At 31.5% G+C, this 23,677-nt stretch overlaps 1 pseudogene across 1 annotated transcript; it reads left to right on the forward strand.

Moving 5' to 3' along the window:
- The first annotated feature begins 341 nt into the window (after positions 1–341).
- LOC107617706 (uncharacterized) lies at positions 342–8,404 on the forward strand (annotated as a pseudogene). Its single transcript, XR_015899380.1, has 24 exons — positions 342–653; positions 2,262–2,479; positions 2,790–2,895; positions 3,009–3,110; positions 3,213–3,272; positions 3,380–3,458; positions 3,562–3,709; positions 3,858–3,981; positions 4,106–4,285; positions 4,499–4,527; positions 4,660–4,808; positions 5,024–5,126; positions 5,223–5,318; positions 5,413–5,474; positions 5,557–5,680; positions 5,991–6,053; positions 6,173–6,232; positions 6,324–6,485; positions 6,674–6,747; positions 6,837–6,930; positions 7,050–7,186; positions 7,286–7,366; positions 7,522–7,627; positions 8,134–8,404. The product of XR_015899380.1 is annotated as an uncharacterized LOC107617706 (transcript).
- Positions 8,405–23,677: the final 15,273 nt, after the last annotated feature.

Raw genomic sequence — 23,677 nt, forward strand, 5'->3', positions numbered from 1 at the left:
CAGTTGAAATAGAGAGAATTAATATCAAATAAATAAAAAAAAGACGGTCACAAAAATAAAAGAATTCACTTTATGAGATTTAAAAATTTTTATTTAATTAAAAATATTAATAATAATATCTTTTTCAGATTTTTTAAATATTATTACTTACTTTTTAAATATTAAAAATCATTAATATTTAAATTAGACTAAATTTTTATTTATACTAAATTAAATATTAAATATTTTTTTTTAAATTAAATTATATATAATAACTTATAATTATTAATTTTTTTTTAAAAAAATAGGACCGAGGCCTCCACTCACCCCTATGTCCGTCCCTGTTAGTAGTAGGGATAATGTGCTTACATATGCAAATTTCTCCACTATATATACAGCGTGTTCATGCAAGTTTTTTCATAAAATAATTTGGTTGTTCTTTTATTACATATTAATAGTTGAATAATATAGTATTATTAAGGGGTAAGAAAAAGAAGAAGATGAGAGTGGCAGTGGTGGGTGGTGGAATAAGTGGATTGGCTTCTGCGTATGTATTGGCCAAAGAGGGAGTGAATGTGACTCTTTATGAGAAAGAAGATTATTTGGGAGGCCATGCCAAAACTGTGAATGTTGATGGTATTGATTTGGACCTTGGTTTCATGCTCTTCAACCCGGTAATTCTAAGTCTCTACACATACAATTTTCATTCTTCTTATGTTGTTGCATCTAAAAAATTTCTTGGTTTGTAGTTAACTATCCATTCATTGCCTTTAACTTTAATTTTCTCATTTTGTTGCTTTGTCTCAAAGTGCTTAAAAATGCTCACAGGAATTTTGTTGTCGTTTACTACACTACCTTCGCCAAGATAAAATTGCCAATTTAGTCTTGCCATATTATCCAAATTAGTCTTGTCCCATTATTATTATTATTATTAATTCAGTTAGTTTCCTTATTTATATCAAATATATAATTAAATTATTATATATATATATTTTGATTAAGTTCTTATACTACTTTTAATTTTGAAATAACAGAATATTTATTCACAAATTAAAGATATTCTCAACTAAGAATCTAATTAGATCTTCGATCATATATTATTGGAAAAAATATTTCATTAATTTTAATATTTTTGAAACAGAAATAATCTAATTACAAAATTAAAAATAATATAGGAACCCGATTGAAAGAAAAAAAATTATAAAAACCTAATTACAAATTTGATAAAATTATAAGAGCAATTAAACCTTATTGTTATTATTGTTGTTGTCGTCATCATCATCATTATCATTATTATTATGATTATTATTAGTATCATCATCATTATCATCATTATTATTATTATCATTGTTATTATTATCATTAAGGAAAAGTATAGGTAAACAGTGAAAATATTAAACAATGTAAACAATAGATATATCGGATGTTTATTTTCCTAGTGTATGGATGGTTATTTTAATATTAAAATTTAGAAGGTTAATTTGGAGGTGTAGTGTGTTTTTATTTAATTGGTGGTTGTTCATATTGTTCAACAAAGTCATTGTCCCCCTAGCATTTCCCTATCATTAATTATTATTATTATTATTATTATTATTATTATTATTATTATTATTATTATTATTATTATTATTATTATTTACTAATTTAAGATATTATATTTATATATGATGAGGACTGGATTTGTTAATTGCATTTTTGGGATTTCTAAATTCTTAAATTTTATTTTATAGTCTAGACATAATTTAACTAAAAATTCAATTAAGAGGACTTAATCAACGAATATCTGAATTTCAGTCATGTTCTGACTCCATTATCTTTTAGCCAATTTTATGGATACGTTATTCTTCGAATTAGATATATCATACATAAGTTTTTCCCCTAAATCACAAAATAAGTAAAATATAAAAAAAAAAAGAAAAACAAACAAAATTTTCATGTTTAGTATTATAGACTTATTAAAAGTCTATCCTTGATAAAAGCTTTTTGACTTCTCCCCAGAATTGCCACTATCAACGTAAACGCACACAAGATATATTTCATATGACGTTAAGTTGTGAAGTAATAGTAGTATATGTAGTTGAAACTTCAACTATGGTCATAATACCAGTTTTTTTTTTAAATTTAAATTTTTAGAAACGATTTCATGATATAATATCAGAGCTTTTATAAACAAAAGATTTAAAGTTCGATGTTTCTTGAACAAAAAATGGGTTATTGAACAATTGAGAATATGGATTTGATTACAGAGAATTGAGAATAATGTAACATGGGTTATTGAACAGGCAACTTATCCTGACATGATTGAATTCTTAGAGAGTCTTGGAATTGATATGGAATTATCAGAACTATCATTTGCTGTGAGCCTCGATGGTGGCCATGGCTGCGAATGGGGCAGCAGAAATGGTTTGTCTAGCTTGTTTGCACAAAAAATGAATGTGTTCAACCCTTACTTCTGGCAAATGATTAGGGAAATTATCAAATTCAAAGATGATGTTATAAGGCAAGTAGTTCTTACCTGTGCCTAATAGCTATTAGCTTAATATATCCATGAATGATGTGTTGCAATAACTATCCATTCATTTCTCTGCATAAATGGTTAAAAGCCCATTATTTCATTATTATTTAAGAATTGACAAATTCATCCATCACAATTTCGAAAGGATAGCATGTTAGTTTTTTCAATTCGTTAATGTAGCGATGAACTAATAATTAAGGAAAGTAATGCTAATTTCCTGGGTAAAGTACTAGTCGTCTTCTTAATACCACGAGTGATTTTATTTGTTCTCTGATTTTCGAATTAAAAAATGCAGCTATCTTGATATGGTTGACAACAATCTGAATATGGATCATAATGAGACCTTGGAGCAATTCATAAAGTCAAACGGTTACTCTGAATTATTTGTGAAAGCTTATCTTGTTAGTTCATTTTCATCTTATTAGACTGTTTTGATTTCTATCAACATCTCTTTGGTTAGTATCACAATTATTGTATGATTATTAAATAGTTTTATAACATGGAATGAATGTAGATTCCAATTTGTGGTTCTATATGGCCCTGCTCTTCTGAAAGAGCTTTGAGCTTTTCTGCTTTCTCAGTTCTCTCCTTCTGTCGCAACTTCCAACATCTTCAGGTAGCAAAGAAATAAATTTTATTTCAGATTTCAACTTTTAATGTCCAAATAAAATAAGAAGACTACCTCTTGATTCACTTGGCCCTCTCCTTCTCTTTGTAGCTCTTTGGAAAATCCCAATGGCTAACTGTCAAAGGAGGCTCACATGCTTATGTTGAGAAGGTGTAATTTATCATTTATTTATATTGCTAAGCTCTATGGTAACAATTTTTAGCGTCATTTATACCAGATATCTTTTGGTTTAAGCTATAAATCAAGATTTTGATCAGGTCAAAGAAGAACTTGTTAGTAGAGGTGTTCAAGTAATAACTAATTGTGAGGTGGAATTGGTTTCAACATTAGAAAAAGGTGATTGATTTGTCCATTTTCTTGTTACACTTTCGATTTTTAGTCATGCACATTTTCTTTTATAAAACATTGATAATTAACAAGCCTAGAAATGTTCTTATAGGATGTCTCGTGCAGTGCAAAGATGGTTCTGAACAAACATATGAAAGCTGCATAGTTGCGACACATGCACCTGACACTTTGAGATTATTAGGAGACGAAGCGACATATGACGAGCGAAGAATTCTTGGCGCTTTTCAGTACGTATACAGGTAGAGTTCATCTTAACATTTCTAGATCTTTACTACTTTCAACACATGGAACTTGACAATGCAGCTTGTAGTAGTTACATTTGAAAGTAACCAAATTCATCAAAGGATACGATGATGATCACAATTATCCTATGATCGCTATTGGCAGTGATATTTTTCTTCATCATGACAAAAATTTAATGCCTCAAAAACCAGCAGCATGGAGTGCAATTAATTTTCTTGGATGTAAGAACAACAGAGTTTGTGTGACATACTGGCTCAACATTCTTCAGGTTAGAAACAATTCAAATAATGCATATATCCATAAGTAAAATCTTCTAGAAGGCAAGTTGTTTAGACTTCAAAAAATGGAATATGTACAAAATTTGTTGGTTGATCTTACATTGTAATTTGCAGAATTTTGGTGAAACAAAATTACCCTTTCTTGTAACTCTAAATCCAGAGCAAACACCAAAAATACCTTGTTTAAGTGGTCAACTGGATATCTAGTTCCATCAGTTGCTGCATTCAAAGCTGCACAAGAACTTGGAAGTATTCAAGGAAAAAGAAAAATTTGGTTTTGTAGCGCCTATCAAGGTATTTTCTTGACTTGGTTAATTTATAGTTGAACACTAATTAAATTGTTAAACAATAAAAAAAATACATATACACAGAAATATTGTAGTGAAATTTTAGATAGTTGAAATTACTTAGACATATCTAATTATATTTTCTTTTTCACAAACAACAATTATTATGTTGAGAGATTTTGATACACCTGTGAGTTAAGCAAATATTTGTGCTTTTCAGGTTGTGGATTTCATGAAGATGGATTGAAGGTAGTAAAAGAAAACTTGATTTAAATGAGAAGAAAACAAATATTTTTTGTTCAAAGTTAATGCTTTTTTGTAGATGAGATAATCGAGCCTCTTTTTTACATTAATAATCCAATATAAATTGCAACATTTTAGGCTGGTATGGTTGCTGCATATGGCATTCTTGGAAGATGTTGTTCCCTTCGGACCAACCCAAAACACATGGAACTTTCTTGGAAGGAACTCGGAGCACGTCATTTCGTGACGAGATTCCTAAGTTCCTATATCACTACCGGATGTTTAACGTAAGTTCACTTCTCAAAGTGTGCAGACATTTATAAATATACTTCTTTTACACTTCAAGTTGGAAGTATCATATTTATACACATAATACTATTGAAACAACAGTTTCTTAAAATAATGGTATTTTCTTGAAACAATCTTGTTATCTAGAAGATTTTAGCATCGATTGTATCTTAGTTCTTGACTCACTTTATATCTTGCCGTGAGGAGTTTACAGTTTATTGGAAGATGGAGGAACAATGTATACCTTTGAAGGAAACAATATGAAGAACTCTTTGAAGTGTGTTGTGAGAATCCATAGTCCCCAATTTTATTGGAAGGTATGTGCTTTTTTTGTATGCATGAAGTGAAGTTAATGATTTTTATTTCTACTTTTTGTATGAAACTAAAATAATATTTTTTGTTGTGTTTGTCAGATTATGACACAAGCTGATTTAGGCCTTGCAGATGCTTATATTAATGGAGATTTTTCCCTTGATGATAAAGATGAAGGTCTTTTAAATCTTTTTATGGTATGCATATTCATTATTAGGATCTAATTAACATATAACTGCGGGTACCAGACTTTAGTATTTACTACCATGTGTTTTTGAACTTTTGGTACAGATTTTCATAAAAGCAAGTATAGATTCAACAAATGGTTCAAACTCAAAATTGAAAAGGAAGAGGTAAGTTGATTATTATGATGTGTTGAAGTATTGAAATTGTAACTGTTTTTTCCAACCCTTTCCTGATTTTTTATGTCTTCAGGGGTTGGTGGACACCAATTTTTCTTACAGCTAGTTTAGCATCTGCAAAGTTCTTCTTTAAGCATTACTTTAGGAAAAATTCTCTTACACAAGCTCGTCGCAACATCTCTAGACACTATGATCTGGTATAAGATCAACAACTGCCAAAGTTACAATTTCATTGAGATTATTCTAAACAAGTTGCAACAATAAAAGAACTTTCTTACAACTTTTTATAACTAGAATTAGAAAGAGTTCCATGCATAAGTTGTCATTTTTAGATTTGGAAGTTATTTTATGTCAACTAAAATCATTACTTGACAAGGAAGTGCTACCGGAATTATTTAGTATTTTACTTTTATTTGTTTTATTTTGTTTTCATAATTTATCTCAACTGTCTATTTTTTTTTATATTAAACATAATTCTCTTACACTTATTCTTTGGTTTATTTCAAGAGCAATGAATTGTTTGCACTGTTCTTGGATGAAACAATGACATATTCATGTGCAGTTTTCAAGGCAAGACAACGAATTTCTGATACTTGAGTCCAACTTTCTTGTAAAAGATGTTTCATTAATTTCTGTTATATCCCCTGTTCTCATTTTCTCTTATTTGTCTATTTGAATATCTGATACAGAATGAAGATGAAGATTTGAAAGATGCACAAATGAGAAAAATGTCTCTTCTCATTGAAAAAGTGAGTACCTTTGAATATTATTTTATCAATGTATTTTGGTTGGTAAATTGTAAATGCACTGACAATATCAACTTTGTTGAAATATATGAAGGCTAGGATAGACAGCACACATGAAGTTCTTGATATCGGATGCGGATGGGGAAGTTTTGTCATTGAAGTTGTCAAACGAACTGGATGCAAATGCACTGGCATCACTTTGTCTATGGAACAACTTAAACTTGCAGAAAAAAGAGTTAGAGATGCTGGACTTCAGGTATATGAAAAGCTAATGTGATTTCATCAGTTTCTCAATATAAAATAACATAGTAAAGTGAAAAATACAAGCCAAATGGAATATGTTCGTGGTAAACATTAAATTCCCATATTTAATTATTTCATTTTACAGTTGAGATCGTTGTGAGAATACTACTTATGCTAAGTGTTTTGAATTCATGATTTCAGGATCATATCAAACTTTTATTATGTGACTATCGCCAACTACCAAAGACATTTAAATATGATAGGATTATATCTGTGTGAGTAAATTTGTATTTTAACTTTGCAAACCTACATAAAATAGTAATATTTTTCAACATATTGCATAACATGTAGTATGGTATTTTAGTGGGATGATAGAAGCAGTTGGTGACGAATACATGGAAGAGTTTTTCGGTTGTTGCGAATCAGTGTTAGCAGATGATGGACTTCTAGTTCTCCAGGTATAACTTTTTTTTGAAATGTTTAAATTATAAAAACTTCTATGGCATAATACTTACTACTAGCTACTTTGGTATTTAAATTTTAACTAACTTTTGAAGATGGCTATCTTACAACACAGTTCATATCATATCCGGATGAGTCGTACAATGAGTACAAGCGTAGTTCCGGGTTTATAAAAGAATATATTTTTCCAGGCGGATGCCTACCCTCCCTAAGTAGGGTAACATCAGCCATGGCAACTGCATCAAGCCTATGGTATAATTTATATGTTACTGCAGAATCCGATAACCAAGAGCATATCTTTTCCTTACTCTGTTTTCTTAATGAAGAAATGAACATTCTTAAATAATGTAGTGTGGAGCATGCTGAGAATATTGGAATCCATTACCATCAAACATTAAGGTGGTGGAGGAAGAACTTCATGAGAAAGCATAGGCACGTCATTAATTTTATTGGAACATACTTTATTATATTGAAGTTAATACTTACACCATGCACTAGCTAATTGTTGAAATTTGTTATTTCTATTTTTTTCTTCTTCTATTACTTCTTACACTAACATTTATTTAAAAATTTCTTTGTTTTGTCAGTGAGATTTTGGCTCTTGGATTCGATGAAAAATTTATTAGGACATGGGAATACTATTTTGATTATTGTGCTGCAGGTTTTAAGTCACGAACACTTGGAGATTACCAGGTACTATATATATTGCATAGCTAAGTTACTATAGTACTATAGACAATACTATAAAAATCTATAATAAAAATCTATTACACACAAGGCATGATTACTCATATAGTTAAGCAGTACATCCCATTATATATCTAATTTAAATCTTGTATCTTGTAACCAAATTTTTAATCTTTGAACTTAAAACTTTGGTCTCTTAGGACTCTTTAATTATCCCAATAATCCCACACCAAGGGAAATATATACTTATGTGATTTTGGTTTGTGAAATTTTGTAGAATGAATCTAGACTTAGATCCTAAATCGAAAAAGAAATAATAGACTCTGCGTTTTTTAATTAAAATGATATTTATGTGGCTGAAATTTATATTCCTAATACTACTTATTAACAAAAAACTGGGTCCATTGATAAGGACAAAGGAATAAAATTAATCATAATTTGAATATGTTTCATAGAGTGAGAGTTAGATCAAGTAAATTTAATTGGTTTTCATTTATGCACTATGCATGTAGATGGTTTTTTCACGGCCTGGCAATACCAATACACTCAAAGATCCATACAGAAGCTGGCCCTCAGCATGTTAAGAACAAGCCATGACACATAATAGTATACTACATTGCAAGCTTTTTTATTGACAAATGAAAATGGGTTGGTTGGTGATTTTTGTTTTTCTTTTTGCATTTCATATTGCCAAAAATAAAGATGTAATTTTTATTTGGTCGTTTTTCATAGTTTTTGAATGTACACTTTCTATGATGAATAAAATATATTATTATTTGAAAATTATATAATATCATGATCATATACTCCTTGGCAAACTAGTACTTAATATTATACTTGTAATTGTACGTGAAATTCTACATATACAATATTTTCACTGCAAATAGTCATATAAATAATGGAGTTTTGAAAATAATTGGTAATATTTGTAATCAAATCCAATTAACTATCTTTAACCGTTTTTCTCCTCCTTCTACTACATCTTTTTTTTCTCTTTTTTTTAATATGTCTTCTTTTTTATGTGTTTTTATAATTACTTTTATTTATTTTTGTATTTTATTTTAGAAATTTTATGAAAAAAGAATAAGAAAAATAAAGAAAAAAACAAACAAGAAGACCACGACAACATAAAAAAAAGTAAAAGGAGAAATGTTTTTAGAATAAACATAGAATTTTTTCTTTTGAAATAAACATATAAATCTTTTAAAGAAAAGTTTTTTGAAAGCAAATACGGATTTTCTAATATTGAGTATTACATATACATTATATGTACCTTGTAACACCGTATAATGTAAAATCCCACCACACAGAGTCTTATTCTTAAGTCATAAAGTTTAGGTGGCAAGGTATTATGACCTCTAAAAATAAAAATGTATAAATATATAATAATAATAGTTGAAAGGAATTTATATCGAGGAGCCTGTGAAGAAAAGTTTAAAACAAAAATCGTAACACTCACATAAACGAAAAATTTGCGTACGAAGAAAACTAAGGTTCATAAACCTAAATATATAGAATGTAAGAGCAAGGAGTCAATGATACAAAATAACAAGCTCCTAACTCAGCTTGCAAAGATAAGGCTGGTCGGAGAATTATTTACATACAAATATATAACCTTAAGCCCAAAGGAACATGTTTAAAACCCCGAGTTCTCCATAAAACCACTAGGAGGTACAAGAGCAAAGTAGTAATATACACATGAGGAGAGTCTAATACACATATATACATATCAAAATATCAAAAGAACAAGGAAACCCCAAATGGAAACCATTTCACTGCAAAAGCTCCAGACGCCTACCGAGATGCCTCTCGACCTGCATATGAAAAACAACAACACAGTATGGAATAAGAACCGGAGGTTCTCAACATGATAAAGGTGCCACGCATATAAGATATAAGGTCCTGGGAATGCCAGAGACAACCCTAAAATGCCAACACTCAGAGTTAAAGCTTAAGGAACTAAAAATAGAAGCCTTAAATAGGTGGTCATCTAAAGATTCTCAACCTAACTAAACTTAACCTATACACCAATCTTTCCCATCTTCCCTCCGTTCCTTCGGCTCCTATGAGTTGCACAAATAAACAAGCAAAACAAGGCAAACACAAGTAATACAGGTAACAATTATAACAAATAACAGATTATAAACACATGGGCAATCCCATATAGTTCACAAGCAAGCAAATCAGACAATATGTACATGATGTATGCCTGTCCTATGGCTGTTGATATCAACTGTCGATTACGTAGCCAGCCCGACATGTCCTGGTAGATAACCGTGTGAAATTAACCATGGAAAGAATTCCAAGCTGAGATGGGGGAGTCAACACCCCAACCTCAATGATAACCATGGACAGGATCCTAAGCTGATAAGGGGAGACAACACCCCAAGCTCAATATTATCCACGGGACGAATCCCAAGTTGATATGGGGGAGACAACACCCCAAGCTCAATATTATCCAAGGGACGAATCGCAAGCTGACATGGGGGACAACACCCCAAGCTGGCATGGGAAAGACAACACCCCAAGCTCAATAATGTTCAATCTTTAGCTCACGTATGCATCTCCGGCATACTCGCAACACTACCGCACTTCCTCAATAAATCATAGCCACTTAGTCATTTATCATATGTTCCATTATTCCCAATTAATTAACTTCATCAATTCTCTCATTCCATTATTCCCAATTAATTAACTTCATCAATTCTCTCATACATCGTTCTCATTTATATATTCCTTTCTTAATTGCCTCATACACCACTTTCATCATCTTTATCAACCAAATACCATCTTCTCTAACCACTTATTACCTTTTAAAAATCTTTCTTCATCTCCAAGTTACCATAATTTCCTAACTCCATCCTATTACTAGGCTTACTAACAATATCTAGGGCTAAAGGAATGAAAATAGAAGTTTAATTTAGAGGTTCGACTTTATGCTTTAAAACACAAAATTCATCTTTGCTGAAACAGGGGCCACGCGTACGCGTGGGCGTACTTTTTCCTTCCTCGCGTACGCAAGCACCTTGCTCGCGTACATGAGATGCCCAACCCAAACAGGTTGGTCGCGTTGCGTGTAGGTGGTCGCATACGCAAGCTTATGCAGAATAGCAAAAATGCTAAATGCTGTAGAATTTTCAGTTTGCACTCTGAACTTCTGACGCACATAACTTTTTCGTTTTAAATCATTTTTCTTCTGTTTTTCGAACAGCGTAAACTTCACGGAGCCAATTTTTATATGAAATAAGTTTGAAACCATTTGGGAGTCCGGAAGCCGAATTATGACTTCCCAAAATTTGGCCAAAAACCAACATTACACAAAAGACTCCAACCTCTATTTTCATAAAACCAAGCTCAATTTCCATTTCCAAACTAAACTACTATCAACCAAAACACTTCCAAAACACCCATAATCAATACCAAATTCTTATCAACCTTTAATCAATCATTCAACCTTTTTAACTATTCAATTCTCAATTCTTCAACTCAATCAAGATTTCTCAAATTAATACACTTCAAATCAATACTCATCAATAATTATACAACAACATTTTTACATATACTAACTCATACTCATTCAACCAATTCATGCTCATATCTAACCAATTCTCATTTACCCCATGACCCATCATTACACAAATTCATGAATTTCAGTTCCAAGAATTCATAATCACATAATCTCATACTCAGACCTTAAAGTATCATCGTTAAATCACCAATCATCAACCCCTTTCAAGACAACTCAATATTTTCATTAAGGTTACTAACTCATAACATACATACATGCTTTAACCTATTTTATGATCATCTAACCTAAGTTTTCACAAGACATTATATATTACATACGAGAAACCAAAACCATATCGTGGCCGATTTCTCGATAACCCGGAACACCTCAAGCGTTTCCGAACCACAAGCTCCATAACTCTAGTCCCCTCACCAATGATACCCAACCTCCAAAGCTAATCCTCTAGCTTCCAATTTCTCAAATTAACTCCAACCGATAACCAATTTCAATCTAACATCATAATTATCACTATAATCAATATAGAGTTCACTAAATCAACATCTCACAAAAGGCCGGAGGGTTCTTACCTGACCCACAGCTCAAACAAGCTAAACTTGACAATACCCACAGGTTAACTCGAACCTAAACATTGAAATCATGCAAAATTCAACATAATTTCACATTGGATTTTAAAATTGGAGAAGGGAAAATTGAAAAGGAAAACATAGATTTCTTACCAAATTGACCACTGAGCTTTGTAGAGCGTGGCCACAAACGGTGCGGCAATCGGAGCTCCAAATCAAAAGTTATGTGAGGTTGAATTATTGAGTGAGGGTTTGGTCTCCTTCCTCCTCCCTCATGCAAGCTTTCTACGTTGGTTTCATTTGGAGGAGAGAAGAAGAGCTGAAGCTCTTTTATGTCACTGAATTGGGTTGGGCCTTGGGCCCAATACAGGCCCGGTTCGCCCGGTTAGGCCTGTTTGGCCCAATCATGTGCCAAACTCTTTAAAATTAGTGTCAATATTCTTATTTTAATTAGCTCTATCACATTAAACTATAAAATTTTATTTTCTAATTCTTTAGATTAATAATTAACTTACTGGATAATCATTTACTAATTTCTCAGTTCTTACATCCTACCCCCTAACAGAAATTTTCGTCCCAGAAAATTCGCGCTCAAATCTACATTTACGCTCTCTCAATACCAACCAACCTCATACCCACTTTCTACCATTCTCTAATGTTAATTCAAACACAAATCCACATTCTTTATTCTCATGTACAAGATTATAAACTCAACCAAATTCAAGCCTAAACTGTACCCGTTTGTTTCATTTATAGCTTTGTCTAGCTCTTTCTCAATGATTGCAACTTCCTTAACCTTTGAGAGTTCCATCTAAGTCAAATTAATCTCAAATTCTTCTCAACTTGACCAAAATAAGGCTTACGCTCATCCTAAGACTCAATCACGATCTCATTAAAATCCTAGATCTCAATACTTACATCACCTAATTATTCAAAACCTATAACATCAATTTTTTTAGCAATTAGTCATTTCTTCCATTTTCTACATAAATGCTCAATTTCACGAACCTTTACTACAAGTTCAAAACCTAAGGTTTACCAATACCGTCTACAAGTCTTTTCTCTGCTCTATCATCAATATCCAATCAATTCAAGCCTAACTAAACTGAGCAATTTTAATTATTCGCCTCCAGGTATTTCACTCAACAATCCAAAACTAACGCACTAATCTCATGTATATCACTGCCAAGATTTCCATCTCGTGTTCCCTCATTAGTTCGTTCTAGAAAATTCCTCCCCGAGTACCTTGCTCGTCCATGAGACGCCATTCGGGTCCTGTCCACACTAAACAAGTGATACCAAGGTGATCAACTTAAAATCCCAAGTTAAGTGCTTCAAATTACCAAAGGTACACTCATGAACTTTATGTTAGACGTATCAACTAAATACCCTAACTAACACAGGCACAGACTCTGAGTATATATTGACGCATAAGCAGTCTATCCCTCAGGCTCACGAGGATGAACTGCTCTGATACCATAATGTAACACCCTACTACACAGAGTCTTATGCTTAAGTCATAAAGCTGAGGTGGCAAGGTATTATGACCTCTAAAAGTAAAAATGTATAAATATATAATAATAATAGTTGAAAGGAATTTCTATCGAGGAGCCTGTGAAGAAAAGTTTAAAACAAAAGTCGTAACACTCACGTAAACGGAAAACTTGCATATGAAGAAAACTAAAGTTCATAAACCTAAATATATAGAAAGTAAGAGCAGGGAGTCAAGGATAAAAAATAATAAGCTCCTAACTCAGCCTACGAAGCTAAGGCTGGCCGGAGAATTATTTACATACAAATATATAACCTTACGCCCAAAGGAACATGTTTAAAAGCCCTAGTTCTCCATAAAACCTCTAGGAGGTACAAGAGCAAAGTAGTAATATACACACGAGGAGAGTCTAATACATATATATACATATCAAAATATCAAAAGAACAAGGAAACCCCAAATGGAAACCACTTTGCTGCAAAAGCTCCAGACGCCTACTGAGGTGCCTCTTGACCTACATCTGAAAAACAACAATACATTATAGAATGAGAACCGGAGGTTCTCAGCATGGTAAAGGTGCCACGCATATAAGATATAAGGTCCTGGGAATGCCAGAGGCAATCCTAGAACACCGACACTCAGAGTTAAGGCTTAAGGAAGTAAAAACAGAAGCCATAAATAGGTGGTCATCTAAAGATTCTCAACCTAACTAAACTTAACTTATACGCTAATCTTTCCCACCTTCCCTCCGTTCCTTCGGCTCCTATGAGTTGCACAGACAAACAAGCAAAACAAGACAAACACAAGTAGTTTACAAGTAGTACAGGTAACAATTATAACAAATAACAGATTATAAACACGTAGGCAATCCCATATAGTTCACAAGCAAGGAAATTAGACAATATGTACATGATATATACCTGTTCTATGACTGTTGATATCAACTGTCGATTACGTAGCAAGCCCGACATGTCCTGGTAGATAACTGTGTGAAATTAACCATGAAAAGAATTTCAAGCTGACATTGGGGAGTCAACACCCCAAGCGCAAAATAACCATGGGCAAGATCCCAAGCTGACAAGGGGAGACAACACCCCAAGCTCAATATTATCCATGGGACAAATCCCAAACTGACATGGGAGAGACAACACCCCAAGCTCAATATTATCCATGGGACGAATCCCAAGCTGACATGGGGGACAACACCCTAATGTTCAATCTTTAGTCTCATATGCATCTCCGGCAAACTCGCAACATTACCGCACTTCCTCAATAAATCATAGCAGTTAGTCATTTATCATATGTTCCATTATTCCCAATTAATTAACTTCATCAATTCTCTCATACATCGTTCTCATTTACATATTTCTCTCTTAATTGCCTCATACACCACTTTCATCATATTTATCAACCAAATACCATCTTCTCTAACCACTTATTACCTTTTAAAAATCTTTCTTCATCTCCAGGATACCACAATTTTCTTAACTTCATCCTATTACTAGGCTTACTAACAATATCTAGGGCTAAAGGAATGAAAATAGAAGTTTAAAGGTTCGACTTTATGCTTTAAAACACAAAATTCATCTTTGCTGAAATATGGGCCACGCGTACGCGTCGGCGTACTTTTTCCTTCTTCGCGTACGCGAGATGTCCAACCCGAAAAGGTTGGTCGCGTCGCGTGTAGCTGGTCGCGTACGCAAGCTTTTGCAGAACAGCAAAAATGCTAAATGCTGCAGATTTTTCAGTTTGCACTCCGAACTTCCGACGCGCATAACTTTTTTGTTTTAAATCATTTTTCTTCCGTTCTTTGAACGGCGTAAATTTCACGGATCCAATTTTTATATGAAACAAGTTTGAAACCATTTGGGGGTCTGAAAGCCGAGTTATGGCTCACCAAAATTCGGCCAAAAATGAACTTTACACAAAAGACTCCAACCTCTATTTTCATAAAACCAAGCTCAATTTCCACTTTCAAACTAAACCACTATCAACCAAAACACTTCCAAAACACCCATAATCAATGCCAAATGCTTATCAATCTTTAATCAATCATTCAACCTTTTTAACTATTAAATTCTCAATTCCTAAACTCAATCAAGATTTCTCAAATAAATACACTTCGAGTCAATACTCATCAATAATTATACAACAACTTTTTTACATATACCAACTCATACTCATTCAACCAATTCATGCTCATACCTAACCAATTCGCATTTACCCCATAACCCATCAATACACAAATTCATGAATTTCAATTCCAAGAATTCATAATCACATAATCTCATACTCAGACATTAAAGTATCATCATTAAATCACCAATCATCAACCCCTTTCAAGACAACTCAATATTTTCATTAAGGTTACTAACTCATAACATACATACATGCTTCAACCTATCTTATGCTTCAACCTATCTTATGGTTATAACCTAAATTTTCACAAGACATTATATATTACATACGAGAAACCAAAATCATATCTTGGCCGATTTTTCGATAACCCGGAACATCTCAAGCATTTCCGAACCACAAGCTCCACAACTCCAGCCCCCTCACCCACGATAGCCAGCCTCCAAAGCTAATCCTCTAGCTTCCAATTTCTCAAATTAACTGTAACCGATAACCAATTTCAATCTAACATCATAATTATCTCTAAATCAATATAGAGTTCACTAAATCAACATCTCACAAAAGGTTGGAGGGTTCTTACCTGACCCACAGCTCAAACAAGCTAAACCCGACAATACCCGTAGGTTAACTCGAACCTAAACACCGAAATCATGCAAAATTCAACATAATTTCCCATTGAGTTTCGAAACTGGGGAAGAGAAAATTGAAAAATAAAACTTGAATTCCTTACCAAATTGACCACTGGGCTTTGTAGAGCGACACTGTGGTTGCGTGACCGCAAACGGTGCGGCGATCGGAGCTCCGGATCAAAAGTTATGTGAGGTTGAATTATTGAGTGAGGGTTTGGTATCCTTCCTCCTCCCTCATGCAAGCTTTCTGCGTTGGTTTCATTTGGAGGAGAGAAGAAGAGCTGAAGCTCTTTTATGTCATTGAATTGGGCTAGGCCTTGGGCCCAATACGGACCCGGTTCCTCCAGTTCGGCACGTTTAGCCCAATCGTGGGCCAAACTCTTTAAAATTAGTGTCGAAATTATTATTTTAATTAGCTCTATCACATTAAACTATAAAATTTTATTTTCTAATTCTTTAGATTAATAATTAACTTACTGGCTATCATTTACTAATTTCTCAGGTCTTACATACCTCACTTTTAGCATCAACGAAACCACAAAAAATTATATTCAATTTCTTAGTTTCTTTTTCTTTCGATTTTTTTCGCATAAATAAGACAATGAGAGAGTTTGATGAGACAATGCTAGATTGTTGTGAATTCCTTGAAATGGTGTATTTTCTGTCAAATTTGTTAGAGCTAAGTTTCAATCATTTTGTGCAAGTTGGAAGCACTATATATTAAAGATTTTAGAAGGCATCTGATTAGCTGTTTAAGTACTAATAGATCTGTTATGATTTTATCATATCAATTATGTACAGTTAATTAAGTAACAGTAACAGGATAAAAGAAGTACTTATCCATCTTTTTTTCCTTTTTTTTAATATGTTTTCTTTTTTATGTGTTTTTTTTCTTTTAAGTAACAGGATAACTGTGGAATTTACACGTACGTGTGAGTGGTTTTAGTGGAAGGGTTTTGGACCAATTTTATTTAACTTAGTTATTAAAAAGACATGTTCATATAATAGTCTGTTATACTTTATTGAAGAGTTTTATACATGCATGTGCCAAGTATGTTTCTTCCATCCTTTTCTTTGTTCTTTTTTTTTTGTTTTTGTTTTTCTCCTTTTTCATCTTTCTTTGTTCTATTCTTTTTTCTCTTCTTTCTCCATAATTCTTTCTCTTTTGTCTTCTTATTTTTTCCATTTTCTCAAGTTTAAAAGTTGTTTTGTATTTATTTATTCAATTCAGTTTATTTATATTTGTGTAACATATTTGTTATTTAATCAAACATATTATTTGTATTCTTTTATTTGAGGCATATTTACTAATTTGTACATACAATAAACAAGATTTATTTAAGCAAGCAAATATGTTCTATTTATACAAAGAAGCTTGACTACTAGAATAAGGTCAATTAACTACGGCAAAAATAGTCGAAAAATCATCGTTAATTTGGCGCAAAATATAATTTGTGACGGATTAGCTACTGTATAGAAACCAATTCTTTCTTCACTAATTTGAAGTCACAAATCTTTGAGGCAAACACAACAATCGCTAATCTATCGAAAAGTTTTTTAGTGATCAAATTGATAGTCTCAAATTCATTACTAAATTAAAGCTAATTCTATAGAAAAAAATAAACTAAAAGGTAGTTGTCAATTGTCGATGAACTTTACCATAGCATACTCATCGCTAAATTCAAGCTAACTTCGTAGTAAAAATGGAATGCCTCGTCATCGCTAATTAGCAACAAATTATTACGAACCTAACACGTCGCACAAGTTGACCACTAACGTGATCGCAAATCTATCACATTTTGTAGCAAATGTAAAGCTAATTTTTTAAAATTCTTAACTAAATTCGTAGGAATTTTGTCACTAAACCAAAACTATTATGAATTAGAAAGCAAAGTTACAAAATAGTAGCTAATCCGCAAGAAAATAATATGTAGTTATTAGTTGCAATACCATCACAAATGTCATCACCGATTCCTCTCAAACTAGTAACAAACCGATATAAGTATCTAACAAATATTTCAGTTGCAATGGAGTCTTTAATTTGTCAACATCGTCAATAGCGAATATGTCGCTAATTGGTCAATAAACAAGCATTTTTTTATTGAAACAATTTTGTCGCTATGTTGTAACAATAATTAACGGCATAATAAAAATTTTCATAGCTATTACACGACAATTCCTTCGCTACTTGGTTGCCAATTTTTCCAAAATATTAATTAGAATACCAATTTTATCATTATATTAAAATAAACATCATATTATTTTTTATTTTAATAATTGAATTAAAAAATTATAACGCTTACAAATAAAATTAATTCAACAAAATTATACATTCATGTATTTACAAATACAATAAAATGACTCACAATTTTCAATGAACATGCATGTAATAACTAAGAATATTTTTTTTGGCTTCTCACTCATAATTTGCAACAAACATGCATGTAATAATCAGGCAATTTTTTTTGGTTTCCCATAGTATCCTCAATCTAATAAGTAAAGGACTGATCCATCGTGGATCAGAGCTCCATTTAAGGATTTATCACTTGCCAATGGACTGCATATACAAGGCGGAATCTTTTTTTATTTTTTCCAAAGTTAGGAATGAGCCTCAAACCCACGACCTCTAGATGAGTGTGGGAAGACTATGCCATTTGAGCTATAACTTATTGGCCAAAGCAGAATCTATTATAGAATAAATATTACTCAAAAAATATTTTTATTTTATATCTGATTTGTGTTATGGTTCTAAGAATCGGACTAAATTGACCTATTTAACCTAATTGATCAAAATTCAATCACCTCGTCAATTAAGCCCAAAAATCGATTGAACAATAGTAGTTTTAGTGGCTAATTGATTAAATCATTCTTTCAAAAAATATATTTTACACAAAAATATATTATTTTATTAAATCTGTTGACACTACAAAAAATACACTTAATAATATCAGATTTAGTGACGGACGTTACCAGTAGGTTTGCTGACGGATTTTTTGATGATTATGAATGAAAATTCATCCCTGAAATAACTTAAAATAAAATTTAAAATTTTGTAACTAATTTTGATGGTAACACGAATTAGTGAAATACAACGTTTAGGCAACAACCAACACCTTACTAGTGGATTTATTTGTCAGTAAATCCAACGGTATAATTACCCTAAATTCAAAATCAAAAACCCTCCTCCCTTATTTCTGCAACTTCTCTCCCTCTCCTCTCTCTTTTTCTCTCACCGTTTTCTCCCTCTTCTCTCTCTTTCTCTCCCACCGTTTCTACCACTGGCCACCATTCACGTCCTCTCCTCTCCGCAGTAAATGAATCCATCTTCTGCATTGTCCTAGCCAAAGACACCAGAGTTCTAGACATCGCTGACAGGGTCTGTCGCCATTGTCGCTGCTTCGTGGGTCACCGTCGTCATTGTCCACTATTGTTCCTCCTCTATGTTAGTATAAATCCTCTCCATTCTACAATTTATTAATTTTTTGTTAAAAAATTCCTAACACTACTCATTAACGGCAGAGGTGGGAGAAGCTTGTCGTTGCCATTGCACCATGAATGTCACCACCGCAACTTAACAACTAGGTTTAGTTTTTAATTTGTTATTGTTAAAATTTTTTATGTATTTTTTATATGATTTTATTAATTTTGTATTTGGTTTTTTATTTTAAAATGCAAGTCGTTTGAAATTTTATATAATTAAAGTTTAAAGTTTAAAATTTATAATTTATAATTTTTTGAAAATTTGTGTTTAAAATTAATTTAATAAGTTGTCTTTTTTATTAGGACTATGTTATTTTTTTTTGCGATCCGCTGGAGTTTGCATCTTTCAAATTTTTTGCTATTATATTTCGTGGATTATTCGTGCAGTGCTCAGGTTAGTTCTTTTTCTCTTAATATAATGAATTGTTTAATTTTTATGCCAATTTTACTTTTTCTATGATAGAGTTTTAGGACGAATGTGGGAGACGGTTGCCTAGTGAGACCTTTTCAAAACATTTGCTTACTGGAAAATTGTAAAGTAATAAGGAAATATGCACTAAAATAACTAGGATTTGATGTTTTCTTGAATGTGTATTTGTTTTAATTTATGCTTGCAAATGTTTCCTAGGTGAAAATTGATAAACTTTTTTGGTGGAGATCTTTGAACTAAGAGAAAACTCTGCCGAATTTTTGTTAAAATTGTTTAAGGACATGTTTGGTTTGTGAAAGCATGAAAATTACATTTGGTACGGTGGAGGTTTCTAATTTTAGATGAAATTCTACTAAAATTTTTAAAAAATTTAATAAGTTGTGTTATTAGTTGAATTCTAGGTATTTTCACTAATAAGAAACCCTAAAGGCCAAAATATTTTTTTTCTCAATTAAGTCTTTTTGAACTTCTTTCTTTGGCTTATTATTGTCACTATGATAATAAACTTAACTCTACATATAATTGAATGATGAAATTAAAAACTAAAAATTTAGTACATTGAATGAATTAATTATAAATCTCAAAAAAATTGTTGACTATTATAAATAAAAAAAATAAAAAAATTAGTACATTCACTTTTATTATCATTAAGCTAAGTACATGTAAATTAAAAGTGTAAACTAAAACCTTTTTTCTTCATTCGCTTTTGTTGCAACATTCATCAATGATAGCACACTTTACATCCTCATTTTTTTAGCCAAGATTTGATTTGATAGCTTATGATGATAAACATACTTAATTATTTTCTATTATAATTAACCATTATGATAAACAATGCAGGAATCAATCAAAGATGACCAAACTAGCAAGATGGGATTATGCAAATCAGCATCATTAAGAGGCATATCATGAAAGATATCAAGCCAAACTTAAAAATATATTATCATGAGTGTTTGGACAGCTGTTCCACATTATAAAGATGAAGAAAGAAAGTATTTCTACTTCAATGTCAATGGAATCAAGTCATAATAGCGCAATGGTTAGTCGATGAAAAAGGAAAATCATTCTAACATTAAAGAAAAGATATCAAGCTCTATAAAAGAAGATTTCATCCAAAGAAAAGGTAACTATTTTTTGTGCATATTGCAAATCTCACAAACAACCTTTTATTTCTTTATTATTTGAGTATGTTCATCATTCTTTTTTGTTTAGATTCAAACTTAATTTGAGAGATACAAAAGGTAAAGAGAGTAGTGTATACAAAAGCTATTTGACATTTGTTTGAGTGTTTTGATTTTGAAAGTGTACCGGGTTAGAGTGCACCCAGTGCTCGTTAACTTAGATTGGCTTAGCACCTAGGTGTGTTATTAAGCTAGGGATAGCTTAGGTGGTTTATAAGAGTGTGAGTCTCTTGGAATTAGTATTTGTAATTCATATTAATTATAGTGAAAATTCTACCATTATTGTAGTGATGACTGGATGTAGGTCACATTGCACTTCGTGGCTGAACCAATATATATCGAGGCATCATTCTTCTCCTTCTCTATTCTTTGAATTTTCTATTTTGCACTACAAACAAGACAAAATAAAAAATAATAACATAAAATCAAAAGTTCTGCACAATTTGTTTTTAAACATTAAAATGGTTCCTTGATTCAAACCCTCTTTTCAATGCACTTGGAAACCTTAAATTAACATAAGAGCTTAAGCTCAAGAGGCAAGCTTTACAGCTTGGAATTAACAATCCATGGGAAACAACATTGTTGCATACACTGTAAAGGCAGGACAATCCGATAATATGCCATCATTATTTAATGTTACTAACTATGCCTATTGAAAAGAAAGGATGAGAACCTTCATGCAATCCATTGATTACAACATCTAGAAAGTCATTATCAATAGATCAGACATTCCTACCAAACTCAATAAAAAAGAAAATGTTCTAAAAGAGGATATTGAATGGAATGACCAAAACAAGAAAAAATGGAGCTAAATGGCAAAGCTATCAATGTATTGTGCAATTAGCTTTGAGAAATTTAGAAAAGTCTCAAGGTTCAAAACCGCAAAGGAGATATGGGACAAGTTGCTGCTCACTCATGAAAGAACTGAACAAGTTCGAGAAACTTGAGTTAACAAGCTTATGAATGAGCACGAAATATTTCTCATGGAGGAAGGTGAGAGTATAGACAAGATGTTTGAAAGGTTCTCCATAATCATCAATAATTTTGATGCTATGAGAAAGAAACACACTCAAGAAGAGCTCATGAGAAAGATTCTAAGAAACCTCACCAAAGAATGGAAAACCAGGAGCATAGCAATTGCTAAAGGGAACAATCTAAAGAAAATCTTCTACGTGTTGGGAATAAGTAGTATGACCACAATCCAATTAATCATGTGTCAAATAATTTGTTATTGTTATTATATTAAAATGTTAATATAATAAGGTCCTTGATTAAATTTAGAGATTTATCATTGTGATAGTAATCATAATATTGAGAGATGAATCTTTTATAATTTAATCTAATTTGTTCTTGGTCAAAGGATTATTAAAAATGACATTAATAATCCAGAAAGATCAATATATATATATAATGGTCTTCATTGGATAAAGATTAATAGATCTCATTTATTAAATTATATAGTATAGAGATATGACCATTGAACTAACTCACTTTGAGAATTCCTAATGGTTATAATTACAGCATATTTGTCAATAGGATATTCTCAAGATGAACATGGTAATAGAGTTTCTTTTGACTTGCAACTATCATAGTAATTAACAATGTATTTATTATACTTTGATTCCGGACACCTAATACCCTAGGGTGCTAGTTGAATGGATATTGGATATGATTTAAATACTTGTAGAATTAATGATTAGTCAATAAAGAATCTGTCAACTCTCGGTAAAGAGTTTGAGCTCTATGATTATAATGACTGAGATGAATAAAACCTTGGCCAAGGGGATTGAATGAATGAAGAAATGAGTTTCTTAAGTCATTCACAGTTCATTATAATAATGGTAATAGGTTAGAGTTTGACAATTAAACTATACTTTAAGGTTAACCAAGAGTTGGAAAGATGGAAGGAATTATATTTCGTTTTTCTTAGGTTCTTAGTAAAAATATATTACTTCATACTATCGAGTCGTTAAGGAGTGTTGCTAGACGCCAACATTGATTAATAAATTTAGTATGACTAATTACTACCCGCTTAGTATTGAACCTATGGGGTCACACACTAACGAATGTTTTAATCTTTGCTGTAGAATTATTTAATTATTATTTTGATTTGATCAAATAAATAATTATATTAATTCAAAAAGAATGTTATTGTATTCTTTGCTAGCACTAATAATAATAATAATAATAATAATAATAATAATAATAATAATAATAATAATAATAATAATAATAATAATAATAATAATATGATAATTGAGAATATTAAATGAGATTTAAAAATAATTAGTTATTCTATTTCTAAATTTGGATGAAATCCTAATTGATTCTATTTCAAATTGAGTTATGATATGATTCATAAATTTGAAAGATTCAAGTTTAAAATAATAAGATATGATTTAAATTTAAATTGAGATTCAAATTTAAAATCAGTAACAAATTTTATACTATATATATGTATGCCAAGAGTAGAGGAAAGAGATGAGAATAACACACAAGTGTTTTATTCCTTTATCTTTAGACACAAACATATGTGAGTTTAATTCTTGGAGAAGAATTTTATGGTGTACAAAGAGTTGCAAGAGGTTTCTCAATTTAGATCAGATATCCATTGGT

This window comes from Arachis ipaensis, chromosome B9 (assembly GCF_059453495.1).
Source record: "Arachis ipaensis isolate K30076 ecotype BB chromosome B9, ASM5945349v1, whole genome shotgun sequence".
Taxonomy (NCBI): Eukaryota; Viridiplantae; Streptophyta; class Magnoliopsida; order Fabales; family Fabaceae; genus Arachis; species Arachis ipaensis.